Below are 20,189 nucleotides of genomic sequence, written 5' to 3'. Positions count from 1 at the left end.
CTGGGTGATAGACATTGGGGAGGGTATGTGCTATGGTGAGTGCTGTGAATTGTGCAAGACTGTTGAATCACAGATCTGTACTTCTGAAACAAATAATGCAACAAATGTTAAGAAAAAAGAAAAAGAAGAAGATAGCAGGGGGGGAAGAATGAAGGGGAGTAAGTCGGAGGAGGAGACGAACCATGAGAGACGATGGACTCTGAAGAACAAACTGAGGGTTCTAGAGGGGAGGAGGGTGGGGGGATGGGTTAGCCTGGTGATGGGTATTAAGGAGGGCACGTTCTGCGTGGAGCACTGGGTTTTATGCACAAACAATGAATCATGGAACACTACATCAAGAACTAATGATGTAATGTATGGTGATTAACATAACAATAAAAAATAAAAAATAAATAAAAAAAATAAAATAAAACATAGATAATATTTGACATTGCCCAAACACCCTTTCTGTTCCTTGTTTGCTGCTGAAGTGCTTACTCCACCTTATGCTGAATCAAATACAACCATCTTGCTGATGTGTGTAAGCAAGGAGGGGCGGAGTTTAAGGGGTGGGGAGTGTATGGATGGTGTTTTCTGTTCCTTATGATGCACTTTGCTCTTACCAGCAATGTATCCAGGGAAAAGTTGGACTGTAGAAATCATGTGGGCAGGGTCAGCAGGGACCAAATCTGGAAACAGTGATGCTTGTCAGTTCTCGGAGTCCTAGAGATGGAATTTCAGTTAAGAGGGAAGCCTGCATCATCAAGGTCCTTTCTGATGTTTGTTAGGTGTTGGGTTCCCTCCTCAGAGTGCAGTGAGAGGGTAGCAGGTAATGGAAAGCTTCTTTTATAGTTGTACATGCAAAACCATGTTCACGTGCTCCTGATGCACATGGGGAAACCAGCACAAGATGGAACAAGAATGACAACAGTGACATTATCTTTCCACTGAGAGGCTAAGTGTACCAGTGACGTTGGGAGCATGGTGTACGGAATAACAGGGATTTCTTTTAACTCCAGTGTTGTATGAAATCTATCGTCTATCTATCTACCTATCCATGCACCCATTTGTCCTTCATTTTCTGGTTTTATGATGGAATTTTCTCTTTTTCTTTAAATTGAAGCTCAGGATAACTTCCCACTTTAAATGTCTCCTGTCAAAAGGACTAGCCCAGTGATGGGTATGAAGGAGGGCACGTACTGCATGGAGCACTGGGTGTTATACGAAAACAATGAACCATAGATCACCACATCAAAAACTAATGATGTATTGTATGGTGACTAATAAAATAAATTAAAAATTAAATTAAATTAAAAAAAGAACGACTAAGTTCAAGGTTGGTTCTCAAACGTGCATTTATACTATTGTGAACAGCAAATCCCAGACGTGAAATTTGTGTTGTAGGACTGGTTCTACCAGTCTGATAGAGAAGTAGGTAAATACATGCCCCTTCAACACACACACACACACACACACACACACACACACACACACACACACACCCCATACTGGCCAGGTAGCAAATATTGTGGTCATAAGGTAGGGTTACATGAAACATAATTTATCTCCTAAAGATTATGTTGGAACTTCACTTGCTTTGTCATATAGTTCTGCTCTGTTTTTTTGTTTTTGTTTTTGTTTTTTATAATTGAAAGCACTGGAGCGGTTCATACTTCGCCTTAAATGATTCACACTTATTTCAACCAAGATTTTAGAAACACTCCTTTCAGGTCACTGCAACTCATCTCTTAACCCCCAGCAGATAGTAGGAAATATGGAAATATCCTCATCCCTCATATGAGTTTCTGTGAATTCAAAGAAAATCAAAGGCAGCCCTGGAGTTTTTATTTTTGGCTTGCATTCTGCAGAAATATCCCTCCAAACGTTTGTCTTCATTGTATGCCAACGGTAACCAATACTCCTGGATCTGACTGAAGTTGGCAACACAAGCAAACTCTAGGGAGCTCACTGCTCAAGAAAAATCAAGACTTTATTAGTGGGCATGATTCTTATTCTGGAGCCAATATCCCATATGACAAGAAATCGAGACTCTGGGCCAGACACACAATTCATTTTGGTTTTAATCATAAAAATTGCCATTTGTGGAAGTATTACCATGAATAAGGAATTTGATTTAGGTGTCTTATAGCCACTATCTTCTTTAATTATTATTAACTATTAAGTTATTTATTCTAATAGTACATTTACTGCCATATTTAACAAATCAGTGTCTGTAAGATAAAGATTATTCTTTTTACTTTATAGATGAGAAAACTAAGCCTTAGATTAAGTCACTTGCCCAAGACCAAATAGCTAGTAATTTGAGGCACAGAGATGCAAATCTTGGTCTCACTTCAAAGCTCACACTCTGAATCACTGTATTTTACAGCCACCCATGAATTCACAACCCAAGTGGATCATCTCAGGGTTGACTGAGCTACAGTAATGGGTCACACCATGAAGAAGACAGAAATGGCCAAAAATGAACACATAACATCAGACCAGAGTCCTGTTTGATTTCTAGCTATATACATCCTTCATCTTTTTAAAAGAATATATAAGTGGAATCATTTACAAGGTGATCTCACAACCTAGTTTCAGATGAGGGGGTTCTCAAGTGAAGGGACCATGGGGCAAATGGTAGTCTTTGGTAACTTCCTTCTGATAGTATTTTTAGCATCGTGATGATAATGAAATAGAACAGCAGTACTCAATCCTGACTATACATTAGAATCACCCAAAGAGACTTTTTAAATGGCCAAGGGAATCTGATTTAATTGGTCTGGGGTGAAGCTTGGACATCAATATTGTGCTTATGATCCTGGGATGATGAGAATAAAACCAGGGTTGAGAAACAGGGAGGCAGACAGAGAGAAGATGTTGGGCACAGACCCAGCCCGAGGTAAACTCAGATTTCCAGTCCAGGTTTCCAGCCCACTATCTCTTCCCACTGAACCTCCCTCTGCGACTTCCTCCTGTTTTCAGACCTTCCCTGTGATGGTGCTGTGTACAGAACCCTTCTGTGGCCACTGAGAGGCTTTCCCTGTACCTTTCCCAACCTTGAAAATAGCATCTTAGACCCACATAGCATCCATGTGGTCATCTGCCTCCTGATGTGTCCAAGTCCCTTAGCTGGCCCTTTGGTCTATTCCCAGTCTACCTCTCTGGTTACTTTGATGACCTCTTCTTAACAACGGAGGCTGTTCTTAGTCTGGAGTGCCTACTGGTTCCAATTAGTTCTGCAGAACAAATACCTTAAAAGTTACAAGACGGGGGCGCCTGGGTGGTTCAGTCTGTTGTGTCCAAGTCTTGGTTTCAGCTCAGGTCATGATCTCAGGGATGTGGAATTGAGCCCTGCCTGAGGTTCCATGCTCAGCGGAGCATCTGCTTGAAGATTCTCTCCCTCTGCCCCTCCCCCACATCTCAATCTCTAAAAATAAATAAATCCTTAAAAAAAAGCTACAAGACAAATTCCCACTATCTCATTAGCTGCTAGTGCCATTGTCCCTAGGGCCTGGATGAGACAAAGGAAAATGTTCCTCTTCCCCTACTTCCCTATGTCATTTTGAGCTCTGGGTTGTGTAGGGATGGGGTGGAGCCAGAGGTAAAGATCTTATTGGTTGGGCTTAGATCTGTTTAGAAGGGACAGCTGGAGACAAGGGGGCTCTGGGTGTCCTCCTGCCAGGGGAGTCAAAAGTTCTACAGACAATCTCCAGTCTGCTCCAGATGAAACAGATGCAGCATCTGGATGAAGTGAAAGGCACAGCTGTGCAGAGGGTGGTTTGGTAACCACGAGGTGCGGAAGGACAATGGTCTACGGTCAGGTCCTAAGGCTCGGTTTAGGTCGAGTTTCTGGGTCAAACCAAGAATGGGGACTCATCTCTGCTTTCCTGGTATTTTTGGGGTCCCAGCTAAGGGACCAAAGTTCATACCTTTGTCCTCCCTTGTGTACAACTTGTGTATGAGAACTAGCTGTTGTTAGGCCCAGGGAGAATGAGGAGGTGTAGTCTGCTTTATATTACATATCGATCCCTCCTCAAAATACATCTAATCTGGTACGGTCCTTTCTTTCTCCCTCCCAGACTCCGGTGGGTAAGAAACCAGTTTAACCACAAAGAGCTTAGGGAGGCAGCGCCAGGAATTCTGTCTCAGGTTGGGTTTGTGTAAACAAGGTAGTCACAAAAATGGGGTATTATTCAAAAGAAAAAGGAGGAAAAAAGAAAAGACAGTGCCTTGGTGCGTTTCTTAAATGGGTCAAACTTCATGCCATCTAAAAATGAAATAAATAAGGATTCAGGCTTGGGAGTCACTGAGCAAGTCTTTATTCAAGTCACAAGTCGACAACAATAGAAATGCAACGAAAATGATCTCACATAGTTTAAGTCCAATTCAACGCAACAGAACCAAACAGTTTGCTTTACAAATGGTTATTTTATGGTAAGAATAGTCTAGCTCAGGGACCAGCAAACCACAGCCCGAAGGTCAAATATGGCCCACCACCTGTTTTTTATAATTAAGATTTATTGCAATGCAGCCATGCCCATTTGTCTACAAATTGTTCATGGCTGTTTTCATGCCAAAGTGGCGGTTTCACAGAATTGTGACAAGGAAGTGTGGCCCACCAAACAGAAAATATTTACTATCTGGTCTTTTTGAAAAAAAAATTGCCAACCCTTGATCCAGGAGATCAAACAGTATAAAATGAAGCATTTGAAACAACCTCCCTGGTCACAGTAAGTACAGGAAGTCTCCAGAAAAAAAAGGGGTTCTTTCCAATAAGTAATTATTGAGCACCAAGTGCAGGGTTTGTGCTGTGAATATAAGGGAATAAAAAGATGTTCACTTTATAATCCTACCCTACAGTCCAGTAGAAAAAGTCAGAAAGAAGATAAATGGTCCTAAAATGTTGTAACTTGAAAAACATCCAAAATCTTAACTTTCTAAAAATTTAGCCCGAATCTCACTAATGGTACAGAGAAACACAAGAGGCTTTCAATGTTTCTGAATTAGACAGAAGCTATGTCAGATAGTTTTAGCCAAATTTCCATTGTTGGCCATTTGTTACTTGAATAAAGATTTGCTAAGTGACTCTCAAGCTTGAGTCCTTTATTATTTCATTTTTAGGCTGTGCTGAGGTCACAGAGCCAGGTGGAGAGGCAGGGAATGGAATCTCAACTCTTTGTTTCCTCCTCATACACCGCAGCATCTAGCTAGACAATTTCGTTTGTTCAACATTCACCAAGTTTAATGAAGCACCTGCTATGGGCCAGGCACTCTCCAACCAGCTATGAAGACAGCAATAAATAGAACAGACCCTTTGTGCTGTCGAATTTTCTTTCCCCTTTCCCTGGAGCGTCCAAGTGAGCATACATTTGCCTCATTTGTCAGGAGGAAAAGAAGACCAAGGTAAGTAAAGGTCCTGGGGATCAATGAGGGGGCTGGGAGGCCGGGAACGTGCCATTGAAGAGGCTAGGTTTGGACTGAGACCTGCAAGGATGGAGGAGTTGGCTGAGCAGATAGAGAGAGTCCTAGAGTGGAGGCCGGGGAAGGAAAGGTTTGGGTGTGTGCAGGGGAGCAAAGATGCCAATGTGGTAGGAGAGGCGTGGGGATGAGGGCTGAGCAAGAAACCTTGTAGGGCCTGCAGGCATGGTAAGAATTTGAAACGAAGCTACTTGGGTACTTAAAATGATAACAAATGTTGGATGGGGCCCTTTCTCTTTAAAATCCTTGCCCTGGGTGATTTTTTGGTTTGGACTCAAAGGGTGCATGTTCCCATGTGTGTGCTGGTGTGTGTGTGTGTATGTGTGGTGTGTGTGTGTGTGTGTGTATGGGGACGGGGTCTTTTCTGCATGCAGCCCCATGTGAAATGCTGGTGCTCAGGTATCCCCAGATCGCTGTCCATGTGGCAGAAGCAAGCATCAGAGAGGCATTAATGGGACAGGATGTACTTCGGAGCAACTTTGGGTCAATTTGGGAAGCTCATCACTTACGGTAGTGCTGGCTCCCTGATTACATTTTCTGTTTGGGTAAAGAACCAAGAAAGAGCATGGAAAATGCACTATTTGGGTGTTGCCTGAACAAAACAAAATGACCAATGCACACATTGGAGGGGGGGGGGGTAGAGGTGACCACAGGTCCAGGTACGCTTGTGCCTGTTGAGGATAATCCCTCCCTGGACAGAAGAAAGCAGTTTACACACAACACTGGGACCAAGGGAAAAAGAGAGCCAGTCTTTCTTGAAACATTTAGACTAAAAAAATGGGATAATCCATGAAGGGTGAAAGTCCCATATTGCTTTGCCCAAATTCATCTAGGCAGTTACCTCAACTGTACACATTGTCACAAATTTGCTATTTGTAGCAGAGAGTCTGGATCTGGAAAGCGAGTTCATTTGTACAAGATGAAAATTCCACTGGGCTACCCTGGTCTGTGCCATTCACCATGGATGGAGAGGTGTCCAGCAGGCCTCACTGCAAAGGCTACAGGCTCATGCTGTCCACTGGTTAGCTGAGCTCCAATACCCCAGCCTTCGATGAGACCCCAGGAACTAAAGCCATGCCCTGCTGCATAGGAAGGTGACCTGGCTGCCTTGCATTGGGGAAATTGCAAACCTGAAAATTTTCAGCAAGAAAAACATGTCTTACCAAAGCGCAAACCAGACACTTGGCACCCACTCTCTGTGACGCAGGGCTCCCCGCCTGGCAGGAAAACCACAGTAAAGAACTGATTAGGCTGCTAGAACACATTCCATGGGCTGTCCAAAGCTATTTTTATTTTACAATAAGGTACAATATGTTCCATGATGCTGTCTATCCTGGACTTTTTTTTTAAATTGCATTTGCCATACTCATCAATCCTGGTAAATCACAGAAAATCTGTCAATCGTTCAAACAAATTAACGAGTTTGGGTGTGTTTATTAAATTCAAGAGCAACAGTAATACACATGTGTAACCTTTATTGTGAACAATACACGGATGGTTAGTACCACCTGTTCACCATGGAAATCTTTTGTGGGAGATGGGTCTTTCTAGAAACTGAGTCCCTGGAAAACTCTTGAGTTTACAGACCAAATGCTTGCATTTTTAAATCTTTTTTTTTTCTTTCTTTCTTTTAAGAGAAGTTAATTGTGAAAGCAATGTTTGGTGAAGTGTTATTTGGTCAAGAAATGTACTAACTCCTTGTAATAGAGCATTCCAAGAACTTTACCCATAAGAAAATAAATGTGCCTGTTTTCACTTAGACTCCATAAAAATTACAGTTGTTTTGGAAGAAGGAATGGTTCCCCTGTAACATAATGGATATTCAACAACTCAGATGCATTTGGGGAATGACTTCCCACCCACCTCCGAAAGGAAAACAGACAACCGGTGTAAGATTACTGGTAAAGCCCAGACCATGCATTACGACTCACACTCAAGAAAAACTTCCTTGCTAATGCTTAACTTGTTATCGTAACCACTTTTGATTTTTCAGAACTTCCTAGCTACTTTTTAACTGTTTTCAATCAGGAAAACTGGACAGAGTACAGCCAATCCAGTTGTCAGGCCCTCTGAAGAAGGTCTAGCCTCCATGACCTTTGAGAATTCCCCATTGTTTTAACTTTTTGCCAACCTTGAAAAATCTAGAGGTCACAAGACATTAGCCATTGGCAAGGCCATGATGGGAGTCTACATTTCTTGATGGATGTTTAAAAAGAGGGTGGACAAACAATCCCTGTGATAAAATGTATTTTAAGACAGTGGTCTTGGAGATACAAGAGTGAGGGGAGGTAGAAATGACTAGTAAATTTATTCATAACAGGGAAAAAGAATAAGGAATATACCCCAGAACTAGAAGCTCTGCAAGGGACTGCAGTAAAATAATGCTCATATGCTCATATGTGCAAATTTATACCTCATAAGAAAACATACATAAACCAATGTTTTAGCGTCAGTTTTGCTGACAAGATCAGGAGACATGAGCCAAACATCTGCATTGAATGATAGTCACAGCAAAAATGTTCTTTTTCCACTGTCAGGCCATGACAGAATGTTTGCTGCTTTCACCTCAAGTTGAGAGGAGACCCCAAGGGAAGCTCCTGTGCTGTGAGCATTGCTGATGTTTCCCTTGTAGCTCTAATTTGTATTTTGAGATAAGGTTGGAGGAGCGGACTTTTTTCATACCTTTGGTTTGCTCATTAGCCTGCAAATATCTTTCACATCTATGCAGTACCCTGTGCATTGTTTAACTATTATTTTTTATTTAGCTTTTATAGGGTACCAAAAATGTGGTTGGAGTTAAGTACCTTTTCTGCTTTTCCAGCTACAGTGGAAATTATTTTTGTTTGAAACTCTTCAAAAGAAAAAAAGTGGTGGTGGTGGTGGGGGGAAACATAAAAATAAATCAGGACCCAGAAGAGGTTTTTCAGAACTCATGTGTTCAGATGCCCTGACAAGGGAGTTCCTGTGGGTTGCCCATGGGTTCTCTGGGAAAGCGGGATGTCTTCACTGAGTGTCCTAGGTGGCTATTAAATTTAGTGTACTTTCTGGCTTGGTGGCTTTTTGACCTTGGGCTGGTCAGATAGCAATCTTGCGGGAACTGAGCAATGGCTACAAATATCAAAGTTGTAAAGTAAATGTCAAATCAAAGAGATTTCTGGCTGAATTCTTAGTAGTAAGTGTGAACATACCTCCAGGAACATCTGGCTCCCTGAAATACTGAAAACAAAAACAAAAAGAAAACTAGTTCTGAATTCTTCTCCATCCATGCCATGTAGATAGGTCTTTTCTTGCTCCTGTATCAGCAAGCCAGGAACCACACCCTCTGTTGTTCAGTGGGAAGTGGCTTGTTACCTTCATCCAGCAACACCCTAGATGTCCATGGTCACAGTTGTGAACTTACTGTTAAGGTTTGAACTTACAGACCTTCCCAAGGGACTTGCCTTCCAGTTGCAGAGCTGTCTTTAATTAGGGAATGACCTCTGAGTACAAAAATGCTTTGTAAGGGAAAGACAGGTAAAGAGATTTAGAGAGCCAAAGGGAGAAATGTTTTACTCCTACACTCTTGCTTTTCCATACCAAACCCTGGACGATATAGTATTGGAAAACACTTTTATCTAATTATTCTATTTCTTTCCTCTTTTCTTTCCACTGGGGAAACTTTCTTCCTTTTATGAATAATCTTTCAGAGGACTTCTTCCTCAGGTTTAAAGCATTATAGCCTTCAACCCGGAAATTATAATTAGGCTGGTTTTTAAATACCATGTGTTCATTTTGTCTTTGCAATTAACAAAAGGAGGTATCACTGTGATCAAGCTTTAAGATGCCTGTATTCATATGCTTGTATTTATAACTGAACACACACTGTGGGTCCAACTATGGCCCAAAGGGTAGCTATCAGCCCCCTTCTCAGAGTTGCCCTGTTGCTCCTCTGGGCCTTGGGAAAGCCCAAATTGCTGTAGTTCACTGGACCTGGTCATCTACCAAAAATGAGCAGAGTGCCTGAACACCATTGATCTTGATGGGCAGCCAAGGTCACTTTCCATGTCCAAACGAAGAACAGCAGGAAGAACTATTTCAATAATTGTTGAATAAAGACAATAGGAGGGAAGAGGCTGCCGCTTGCCTAAAGTTCACCAACATCTTCAACTCTTTATGCACAAAGAATCAAGCCTCCATTAGAGCAGCTAAAACACTACACTTCTCAGCCACCTGTGAGAAATAAGCAGAAGATTACTGAGGTGGTATAATAAAGAGTCTGACTCCATTTCTGATACCTGACTGCTTTCAACCCCCACCTCCCTTCCTCTTCTGCCCCACATCTAGGAAGCTGATAAGGAAGCCTGGGTACTCTCTCCTTTGATGTGGTGGAAAGTTTCAATCCCACAAGCTCCTACCCACATGCAGGAGATCTCACCCTGGCTTAATCTCCTACCTTCCATAAAAGACAAAGCAGTCTCCTTTTGCTGCTGTCTTAAGCTGTTTTTGGATCATCCTGAGAGCCTGCCTTTGTCACCCCACAAAACCTCATTATGTCAGTAGTAAACATTTCCATACTCTCCTGGTGGATGCATGTACGGTATCATCAGTTTCAACACCTGAACCAAATTTCAGGTAAGGTGTCCATCCACCTCTGGAAGACCTCTTTTATTTACTTACCTGGATGTGTCAGTCTTGCCCTTCAGTCTTTCCCTATTCCTGCTGGTGGTATAACAGCCAGCCCTCTTGCAATACGGAGAAGCAAACCTGTGTTAAGAATGGCCGAGTAGAAAGAAAGAGGGAACCTACATCCCTGGTGACATTTTGAATTACCCTCTCATCCCTGCACTGCCTGCTTCTGAGTCTCTCAAGTCATGAAAACAAGACAAATTTGTTCAGTTGCTTGTAGCTGAAGACATTTCCAACTATAGGACTGTGACTGAGCTGTGTCTTGACCTCATAAATGGAAATTAGTACTTTTGCCAGGATGTGAACAGGTGAATATCAAAATATTTGAAATACCTAGGACTAAGTCACTCTCAGTGGAGTGTCCCTGTAACTAAGGGCATTCACTGAATCTTTTCTGGGCTGGATTCCTTTAGGGAGAAACAAGCCTACGTAAGCTCACAGAGAGAACCCGTTTTCATAGTTGGAAAATGGTCTGGAAATTGGTCTACAGTAGAAATTGGAGAGAAGTTCAGAACGAAGAATTTTGGTTGGGAAGACACCCATATATCTAACTCATACTGTGAATGTACCTAAGAGAACCAAAGTGTCAGAAAGAAAGGGGACTGCTTACTGAGTACCAATTCTTTTGCTGGTAATGTGTTAGATGTGCAAAGAGAAGAGAATATAAGCTTCCTTCCCTTAACACTTGGTGGAGGAGTTAGTGCAAGCATGCTAAAAGGTCTTGAAGGGAATGACAACAGCCTTCTTCAAATATAATTAGAATTTGATTTGGCTAAATTGACACAAGAAGCCAGTGCAAGTGATGATGAAGAAAACCATGTGAGCCAGATACAGGAAACTGATTAAAGCTAGATCCCCATCACTTCCTCAATAAGCTAAATAGTATGTCCCATCCTGACCTGGCAGATAATGCAGAAAGGGGAGATAGCTGGAGGCAGGCCCCCTGATGGTGTGGTTTTTCCATATAAGCAAGAAACAACACAGCATTTATTTTTTTTAGGAAATGAGTAAATACCAAGTTTATAGGCAAAAGGAAGTAACAATATAATTGCAGAATAGAAATGTTAACGTAGTCTAAATCACCTGTCTTTACAAAAATGACATATTTATTCCAGAGATAATCATCTCTGACTGGAGCTCATCAAAGTTCCAAGTATTTTATCTTCACATTTCTCTTTATTGTTGGTAAAAGTTAACAGACAACTTCCAGAGTGCATCACAGACCAATAGCCACTGACGTGAAGCAGTTTTTAAAAGTAATTTTAAGTACTCACTATCTTAGTATTTTTGACAGTCCATATGTCAGAGATAAAATGATAAACATTCATGTTGTTGATAGAATGAGCACACAATCAAAGAAAACAAGGAGGAAAATTCCCCTTACAAGGCTCCCATCACAGCCCTGCCTGGGGTAGCAGTGGGAGTGTCTATACCTTCTTTTGCAGGAGTAACAAATAAGCTCAAATTTCAGCTCAACTCTTTGGGCAAAAGAAGAGAGTTTAGTCAAAACCTGAAGCAGTTTGTTGACAGATTTTCTAACAAACAAAGGCAAAAGGAAAAGGGAGGAAACTTCCTAAACTACTTCAGGAAAAGCCCCAAACCAGAGTCTTTGCGTCCAAAAACCTGTTAAATCTACTGAAACTATTTCTGACCATATTGATTTTTTCTGGAAAGTGAAGGTCTCAGTTAAACTCCCAGCATTTCTTGATTTTAGCAGGAAACTACTTTACGTGGGTGTCTGGACATCACTCTCTGCTGAAGCGTGGAGAAAGTGATCTAGCAACACACCCAACCTGCCTGACAGGTACTGCCTCTACCTGGATGGCTTATTCATGAGTCAGAAAACACCTCTGTTGTCAGTCTTGCATTTTATTTCATTCCTAAACTTGTCAGACTTGGGATGCTGAACAAATTTTAAAATTCAGAAATATGGATCATTGTAAAAACCAGTCACTCACTACAGCTTTCCAAATAGCAGATGTCTTTATGCATAAACTCCCATTTATTGAAATGTTTATATAGGCAAGAAGGAACTCTATAATAATACTAATGACAGCACTCAAGCTGGGTCTCTATAACCACAGGAATATCAGACATTGAAGCTTTGGTTGTGGTTTCAGGGCACTGTTGGCCTGTTCACAAAAGTGAAGCACTCTTTCATGAATTGGAGATCTTTAGACCTAGCCTTAGTCAGTCCTTCAAAGAGATCAAAAAGTCATGAAGTTCCTTAATTGCCTTTGTTATATCTTGCTGGAAAGAAGTTTCATTTGGGTGTTTCTTTTTCATCTACGTGGAACCCAGGGCTGCAGTAACTAATCACTTTACCATATTGTATAGAACTTTTATTCAAAATATGATTCAGGGTTTATTACATATATTAATGTAATATATCTGACTATGACAGCATAAGGGAGGTAGAAGGGAACAAAGCTGTGTTGCAGTGAGGAGATGACACAGATGGTAACTTGCATCCACAGGAACAAATGAAGAGAATAAGAAATGAAAAATACAAAGATTGATATAACAAAGTCCTTAGATACATACTTTCCCTTCTTATCTTAGCTTCCTTAAAAGATATAAAATTCTATAAAGTAATAATTACAGCAATTTATTGTGCTTGTAACATATAGAGAGATAATATGTATAACAATAATATTATCAAAAAAGGGGAAAGAAGGGCTTTGTAAGAGAAAAGTATCTATGTCTCACTGGTATTAAGTTAGTATAAATCTAAAGTCAATTTTGATAAGTCAAGACATATACCATAAACCCTAGAAAATAACTTACTCTAGGCCACTAAGAAAATAACTAAAAAATATAGTTGAAAAGTCATTGGAGGAATTAAACTATTATGCTAAAATATGCATTTAATGCAAAAGAGAATAGTAAAGGAGGAACAGAGGAACAAAATGTGACAGGAGACTTACAGAAAGCAAAAAGGAAAATGGAAGATGTAAATTGGATATGGACTTGAACAACACTATAAACAAGAACTAACAAACATTTATAGACCATTTTACTTAACAATAGAATATATAATTTTCTCAAGTGCACAGGGAACACTTTCCCAGAAAGACCATATGCTAGGTTCAGTAAATTTCAAAGGCTGGAAATCATGTAAAGTATGTTCTCTGAACCATAATGGAGTGAAATTAGAAATCTAAAATAAAAAGTAATTTGAGAAATTAACAAATATCTGGAAATTAAACAGCACATCCCTAAATAACCAAAGAATAAATCACAAAGGAAAATAAGAAATACTTTGAGATGAATAAAAACTAAACACAGCATATCAAAACATACAGGATACGAGTAAAGCAATGCTTATAAGGAAATGCATTGCCATAAACACCTACATTGAAAAGGAAGAAAGATCTCAAATCAATAACCCAAACTTCACCTTAAGACACTGGAAAAACAAGAGAAAACTGAAGGTGAAGTAAGCATAAGGAGTAAATAGTAAAAATTAGAGTGGAAATTAATGAAATGGAGATTAGAAAGAACATGTAAAAATTAATTAAACCAAAAGTTAGTTCCTTGAAAAGACCAACAAAATTGACAATGCTTTGATTAGATTGACTAAGAAAAAGAATTAAAAACTCAAATTATTAAAATCAAGAATGGAAAAGCAGATTGGTCATCATTACCAATCTTATAGAAATAAAAATGATTATAAGGGAATAGTATGAACTGCTCTGTGTCATGGGCATATATGACATGGACAAGTTCTTAGAAAAACACAAACTACTGCAATTGACTCAAGAAGAAACAAAATCAGAATACACATATAACAAGTAAAAAGATTAAATTACTAACTTAAAACTTCTTGCAAAGAAAGGCCCAGGCCCAGATGACTTGACTAGTACATTTTACCAAACACTTAAACAAAAATTAATAGCAACTATTCAAGGGGTACATAGGTGGCTCAGTCGGTTAAGCATCCAACTCTTGATTTCAGCTCAGATCATGATCTCAGGGTTATACAATCCAGCCCTACGTCGTCAGGGTCTGCGCTGGGTATGGAGCCTGCTTAAGATTCTGTCTCTCCCTCTGCCCCGACTCCCCCCAAAATAAAAAAGAATAAATAGCAACTATTCAAAAATTATTTGAGCAAGTAGAAAAGGAGGGAACAATTTTCAACTCATTCTATGGGATCAATATTACACAGATACAAAAACCAAACAAATACATCATAAGACAACTCTTAAAACTACAGACCAATGTCTTTTATGAATACAGACCAAAAAAATCCTCAGCAAAATACCAGCAAACTGAATCCAACAACATATAAGAAGGATTATCCACTATGACCAAGTGGAATATATCCCCAAAATGTAAGGCTGCTTTAACATCCAACAATCAATCAATGTAACACACCATATTGATAAAATAAAGGACAAAACCATATGATCATTTCAAAAGAACAGAAAAAGCATTTGACAAAACCTAACACCCATTCATGATAAAAAAATAAAACACTCAACAAACTAGGAAGAGACTAAACTCTCTTCAACACAATAAAGGACATAAAAAAAAAATCCACAGATAAGATTATACTTAATGATGAAAGATTGAATGCTTCTTCCCCAAGACTGGGAATAATACCAACATGTCCATTCTCACCATGGGTATTTGACATTATAATGGAAGGTCTAGCTTGAGAAATTAGGCAAGCAAAAGGAAGAAAACCCATCTAGATTGTAAAGGAAGAAGGAAAATTATCTCTATTTGCATATGGCATTATCTTGTATGTATAAAATCTAAAGAATCCACTAAAAAAATCATGAGTTCAGCAAGATTGCAGGATAAAAGATCAATTTACAAACATCAATTTTATTGCTATATGCTAGCAATGAACAATTTGAAAATGACATTAAGAAAGCAATTCCATTTTTGATAGCATCAAAAATATTTAGGAATAAACTTAACAAAAATAGTATAAGACTTACACACTGAGAACTACAAAAAATCGTTGAAAGGAATTAAAAGCAAAATAAATGAGAAAGTATTTCATGTTCATGGATTGAAAGACTTTATATTGTTAAAATGGCAATATTCCTCAAATTGATCTGCAGATTCAGTGCAGTACCTATCAAAATCTCAGCTGGTTGTGTTTCAGAAATTGACAATTCACATGAAAATCCAAAGGACAAAGAATAGCTGGCACAATACTAAAAAAGACCAAAGTTGAGGAACTCACACTTCCTGATTTCAAAACCTGTTACAAAACTGCAATAAACAAGACAGTATAGTACTGGAATAAGGACAGATCAATAAAATAGAATAGAGGCCCCAAATAAACTCTCACATTTTTGATCAGCTAGTTTCAACAAGCGGTCATGATAGTTCAATGGGGCCAGAAAAGTCTTTTTGACAAATCATGCTGGCAGAACTGGATGTCCACTTGCAAAAAAATGAAGTTGGATGCCTTTGTTACACTACACCAAAAAACTAACTCAAAATAGACTATAGAGCTACATGCAAGAGCTAAAATTATATGACTCTTGAGAGGAAACATGAAAGTAAGGCTTTAAATATCATGTAAAAAAAATCCATAAGTAACAAAAGGAAAAAATAGATACATTGGAACTTAGCAAAATTGAAAACTTTTATGTTGCAAATCACACCAAGAAAGTGGAAACACAACCCACAGAATGAAAGAAAATATTTTCAAATCACATATCTGATAAGGGACTTGTGTCTATATTTTTAGCAACTCAGTAATAAAAAATGGAATTTAAAAAATGGGTGATTGATCTGAATGACATTTCTTCAGAGAAGATAAGCAGCTGGTCAATAAGCACATGAAAAAATGCTCAACATCATTAGTCATTAGGGGAATGCACATCAAAACCACGATGAGTTACCACTTGGCACCCCCACAAGGATAATGATCATGAAAAAGACATGAAATGTGAAGAAACTGGAACCTCCTATGTTCCTGGTGGTGATGCAGAGTGGTTGCACCAGCTTGTGAAACAGTTTGGCAGTTCCTCAAAATGGGAAACGGAGTTATATGATCTAGTAATTCTATTCCTGGGTATGGGCCCAAGAGAAATGAAAACACAAATTCACACAAGAACTTGTACATGAATGTTCAAGCAGCACTATTCAAAATTGCCAAAGAGTAGAAATAACCCAAATGCCATCCACCGATGAATGCATAAGTGAGATATAGTTTATTTATATTCCATGTTATTCATCAGTAAAAAAGGGATGAATTACTGACACCTGCCACAATATGGATGAACCTTGGAAACATGATGCTAAGTGAAAGAAACCAGACACAAAAAGTCACATACCATATAATTCCATTGATATGAAATAGACACAACAGGGAAATCTGTAGAGAGCGCAAGTAGATTGTTGATTGTCTAGGGCTTGGAGAGAGGGGGTGGGAAGGGCAGTGACATGACAGTGAAAGTGTATGAAAGTGTAACTTTTTCAACTTTACATCAAAATGTAAAATTGATTGTGATGATTGCACAAGCCTGTGAACAAACAACATTGAATGACACACTCTAAATGTGTACATTTTTTTGGTATGTGAATGATAACTCAATAAAGGTGTTAAAAATCTAATCCATATAAATCAGTCATGTAGTATGAGTTTGGTTTCCTTAGAAAAATTATTACAGGAGCATTTTTGACGTGTTGCCACTGTTGACATTTTGGGCTAAGTCATTATTTGTCGTTGGGGAGTGTCCCTTTGTCCTGTGCATTGTAGGATGTTTGGATGTATCCTTGGCCTCTACCCACCAGGAGCCAGCAATGTTCCTTCCCCCAGGTATGACAACCAAAACTACCTCTGACATTGATAAATGTCCCTGGGGGGGGGTGCAAACTGTTCCCATTTGAGAACCACCGTGCAGAGTGCTTAACAGCAGTAACTATACAAAATCAACATTTCAGCTCTTACTAACCCTTTAGGCTGCTAGAACCTTAAACACTTACCCTTTATTTCTCACAACAAAACTAGAGAATAGATTGTTTTTGTTACTTTCAACTTTTGTCCTGGAGCTCAAGGGGAAGCCACTGAGGAAAATGGTCTAGGTGCAATTACAACTTTCCACAGATTGGTGCCTGCACTGTGTTTCTGTTTAACTGCTATACTCGGGGTTGTAATTTAGCCTGTGTCTAATGAAATGCTAAATTTGCTTGTCACACGTTTAGTAGACAGTCCTCTTAAATAAGAAAATATTTAGAAAAGTAAAAATGCATTTATCTTTTATTCTATTATTGGTTATAGAGTAAATATCATGAATATCTATGCAAAGTAAGAAAAAAAGCAAGCAGGATTCCATGGAGATTTAAATAAAAATGTTTCACTTGAATTTAATTGTTTCTGGCAACTTAGCCAAGTGAACTTCTCAATCTGTATTCAACGAGTCCCACAAAAACTCCAGTGATTGTAAAGCACAAAAGTTGATTTCCAAGTAAAGCAAGAAGGCATGTGATTGATTCTACCACTGCTTGACACAAAGCTGAAAAGGAACGAATGAGAAAGATTAATCGTCTTGAAACCCCAGGAGAGGCCAGAATCAGAACTGTGAGTCCCGGGGAGGAAAAAAAAAATGAGAAAAATGTGACGAATGTGACAAGAGGGTGTTGAATCAGTCACTGATAAAAGGCAGTGGGTCACTCCCTCACCGAGTTGCAGCAATAGAAACAAATAAGGAAAGCCAAGAGCCAATGCAATGGGAAAACATGTCGGTTTTATGCACACATCCTCACAAACACATTACTCACCACCGAGTAGTAATGCTCATCGTCATGTACTCACTTCATGCTATGAAAATTGGATGTCTCACATTGACTGACTTTCCCTCCACAGCAAAATCATGCAGTCTTTCCACTGCTGACCTCCCATGCTAATGCAATACCCCACCATGTGCTCCCGGATGTCTACAAAGGACACCAGGATGGGGGCGGGTGGGTGGCAGGTGGTCTGGGGAGTGCCCTCTGCCTTTCCACATTGCCCCGGATCAGCCAGGAGCTCAGCCAGTATTTTCCAGCTCATTTGCGTTAGTGATTTCTTGCCTTACCCTGCGCTTATTTCTTTTTCCAATCTATCCGATTCAAAGAAACGGACACCATCAAAGTCGTGCTCCCATCCTAAACTTTACACTCACACCCTGATCTGAATAACCTGGCATCACCTTGTTTCCTCTTCTTGTGACTAAATCTTATCCTGGACTTTTTAATCTTAAAGTTCTGCCCGCTGAGCTTCCAGTTCCAAAACCCAAATGACCATGGCCACATGCTAGGAGAACGGGAGGCGTCTAGCCACCAAGCTGTCTGCCGTGCAAAGCCATTCTGCACCCTTCTTGGCTTTAACACTTACCACTCAGACTGGTCCTGTTTTGTTCCTCTGGGATATCCTGGACTCCAGTGTTGAGGGCAGGAGAAGATGAGGAAGCCCTCCACGCAGACAGTGTGTGAACACTGGGTGTGTGAGCCCTCACCTGCGTGTGTCTCTCTGTTGCTACATGTGGAGTGCAAAGTAGAATGAGAACTTCCAGTCCTCTAAAGGAGGGCACCAGGGCCGTGGATGTTAAAGCTCTTCTCTGCAGACTTTGTAGTCTCACAAGGAATTTCTTCCACGTCTTGGAGTTGACAGGAATTGGACAAGCCTTGGTCTTACCACAACCCAGCGCATTGGGCAATCTAAGGGCGGGACTCTCCCTCAATGTTGGGGTTGCCAGTTCAGTAGGGCCTGAAGTTCCTTTTCTGAAAAGGAAAGTCCATGCTGTGGCAAAACTGACAAAACATGGTTTTTTGTTTGTTTGTTTTGTATTTGGGGGCGTTCCACTTTTAATCAACCTGAGTAAGAAAAAAAAAAGCGTGTTACCATCAAAGAAAGAATCACCTGGTTAAAATGTTCCATAAAATGCAGACTTTCCCCCACTTTGGATATTTTCCCCTCTTTGTCCTCCTGCTCTGCTGTTGGGACAACTACTTTTTTTTTTTTTTTTGAGGAAGTTGAACAAAATTTAAATAGAGTTGTGCTGGCATATTTTCCTATGTTGTTTGGGAGAGATTAAAATACATCAACTTTCCTGACTGCCTCAAACTTCATACAACTCCAGCCCTCCATCAAAATTCTCCTTTTGATGATAAATGGTTCTCTTACAATTCTGAGCCTCAGAGAGGATGGTTATATTTTTGCCGTCTACTGAGTGTTGATGGAACTGCATTTGCTGCTGCAAGCCATAGTATCCTTGTTCTGTGCCCAATGCTTCCAAGAAAATAGAGGTCTCAGCAATGATGAACAATTTAGGAAACACAAATATGTAATATATCACTTAGAGCATCAAGAGGGACACCTGAGATGTTAATTTTATTTTTAGAACTATTTTTTTTTCCAGAAGAGGATATGTTCCATATTTTAACTCTCCAGTTTTTCTTTGTGTTGAATCTGAGGAGATATCCCTGAGACCAGGTTGGATAATAATGTAGGTCAGGTTGTAAATATTGTGCTCCAAATATTTAAAAATACCTCATAGCATTAAAAAAAAAAAGCTCAAAAGAGGTGCCAGAAACATCCGATTTGTTACTAAAGCAGATGGGAGGGAGTGGAGTGGATTTTGGTTTTGGAAATGCAGGAACCTAAATCTTCAATACCCAAACAGGGACAGAAGTTGAGGTCTTGGAACCAGGCAAAGCAAGAGCAGGAACTGAGATTACCCCATTAGGAACAGACTGTGAAAGCTGGACTGGAAAATTACCTACACATTAGGACAGGGTTACGACAAGGAAGACTATCTCTTTCTGTCTGGATTTGGATGCAAAGGTAGAAATATCCTTAATAATCCAATAGCATAGCCCTTTCCAATCACAAAGTTAGGGTTCAAATTTGCAGTCCTCCATTTTGTCCAGGAATTCCCTAGCTATGAAATAAGCATAAAACTTGTTCCAGGCTAGTGTATCCCTTTGGAATCTTAGGAGATAAGCAAAAAAAAAAAAAAAAAGCACAGAAAACAAAAAACAAAACAAAACAAAACAACAACAACAAAAACAAAAAAACCCTCTCTTGAGAAAAACTCTGATAACCCAGACCACAT

At 39.7% G+C, this 20,189-nt stretch overlaps 1 protein-coding gene across 2 annotated transcripts in view; it reads right to left on the bottom strand.

Annotated features, from left to right (window-relative positions):
• Positions 1 to 18,752, bottom strand: part of KCNJ15 (potassium inwardly rectifying channel subfamily J member 15) — a 75,848-nt gene extending 57,096 nt beyond the window's left edge. The window contains exon 1 of one of the 2 annotated variants that reach the window (XM_025863466.2): positions 18,470 to 18,752. The gene's annotated coding sequence lies outside the window, so the exon portion shown is untranslated. Of the gene's footprint in view, positions 1 to 602; positions 703 to 18,469 lie in introns of those variants that run through there. The other variant, XM_073887041.1, reaches the window with a different exon arrangement.
• Positions 18,753 to 20,189: the final 1,437 nt, after the last annotated feature.

The sequence above is a fragment of the Callorhinus ursinus genome, unplaced genomic scaffold (genome assembly GCF_003265705.2).
Source record: "Callorhinus ursinus isolate GAN/ISIS: 27379988/994484 unplaced genomic scaffold, GSC_fseal_2.0 scaffold75, whole genome shotgun sequence".
Classification (NCBI taxonomy): Eukaryota; Metazoa; Chordata; class Mammalia; order Carnivora; family Otariidae; genus Callorhinus; species Callorhinus ursinus.
This window is presented reverse-complemented; position numbering and strand designations above follow the sequence as displayed.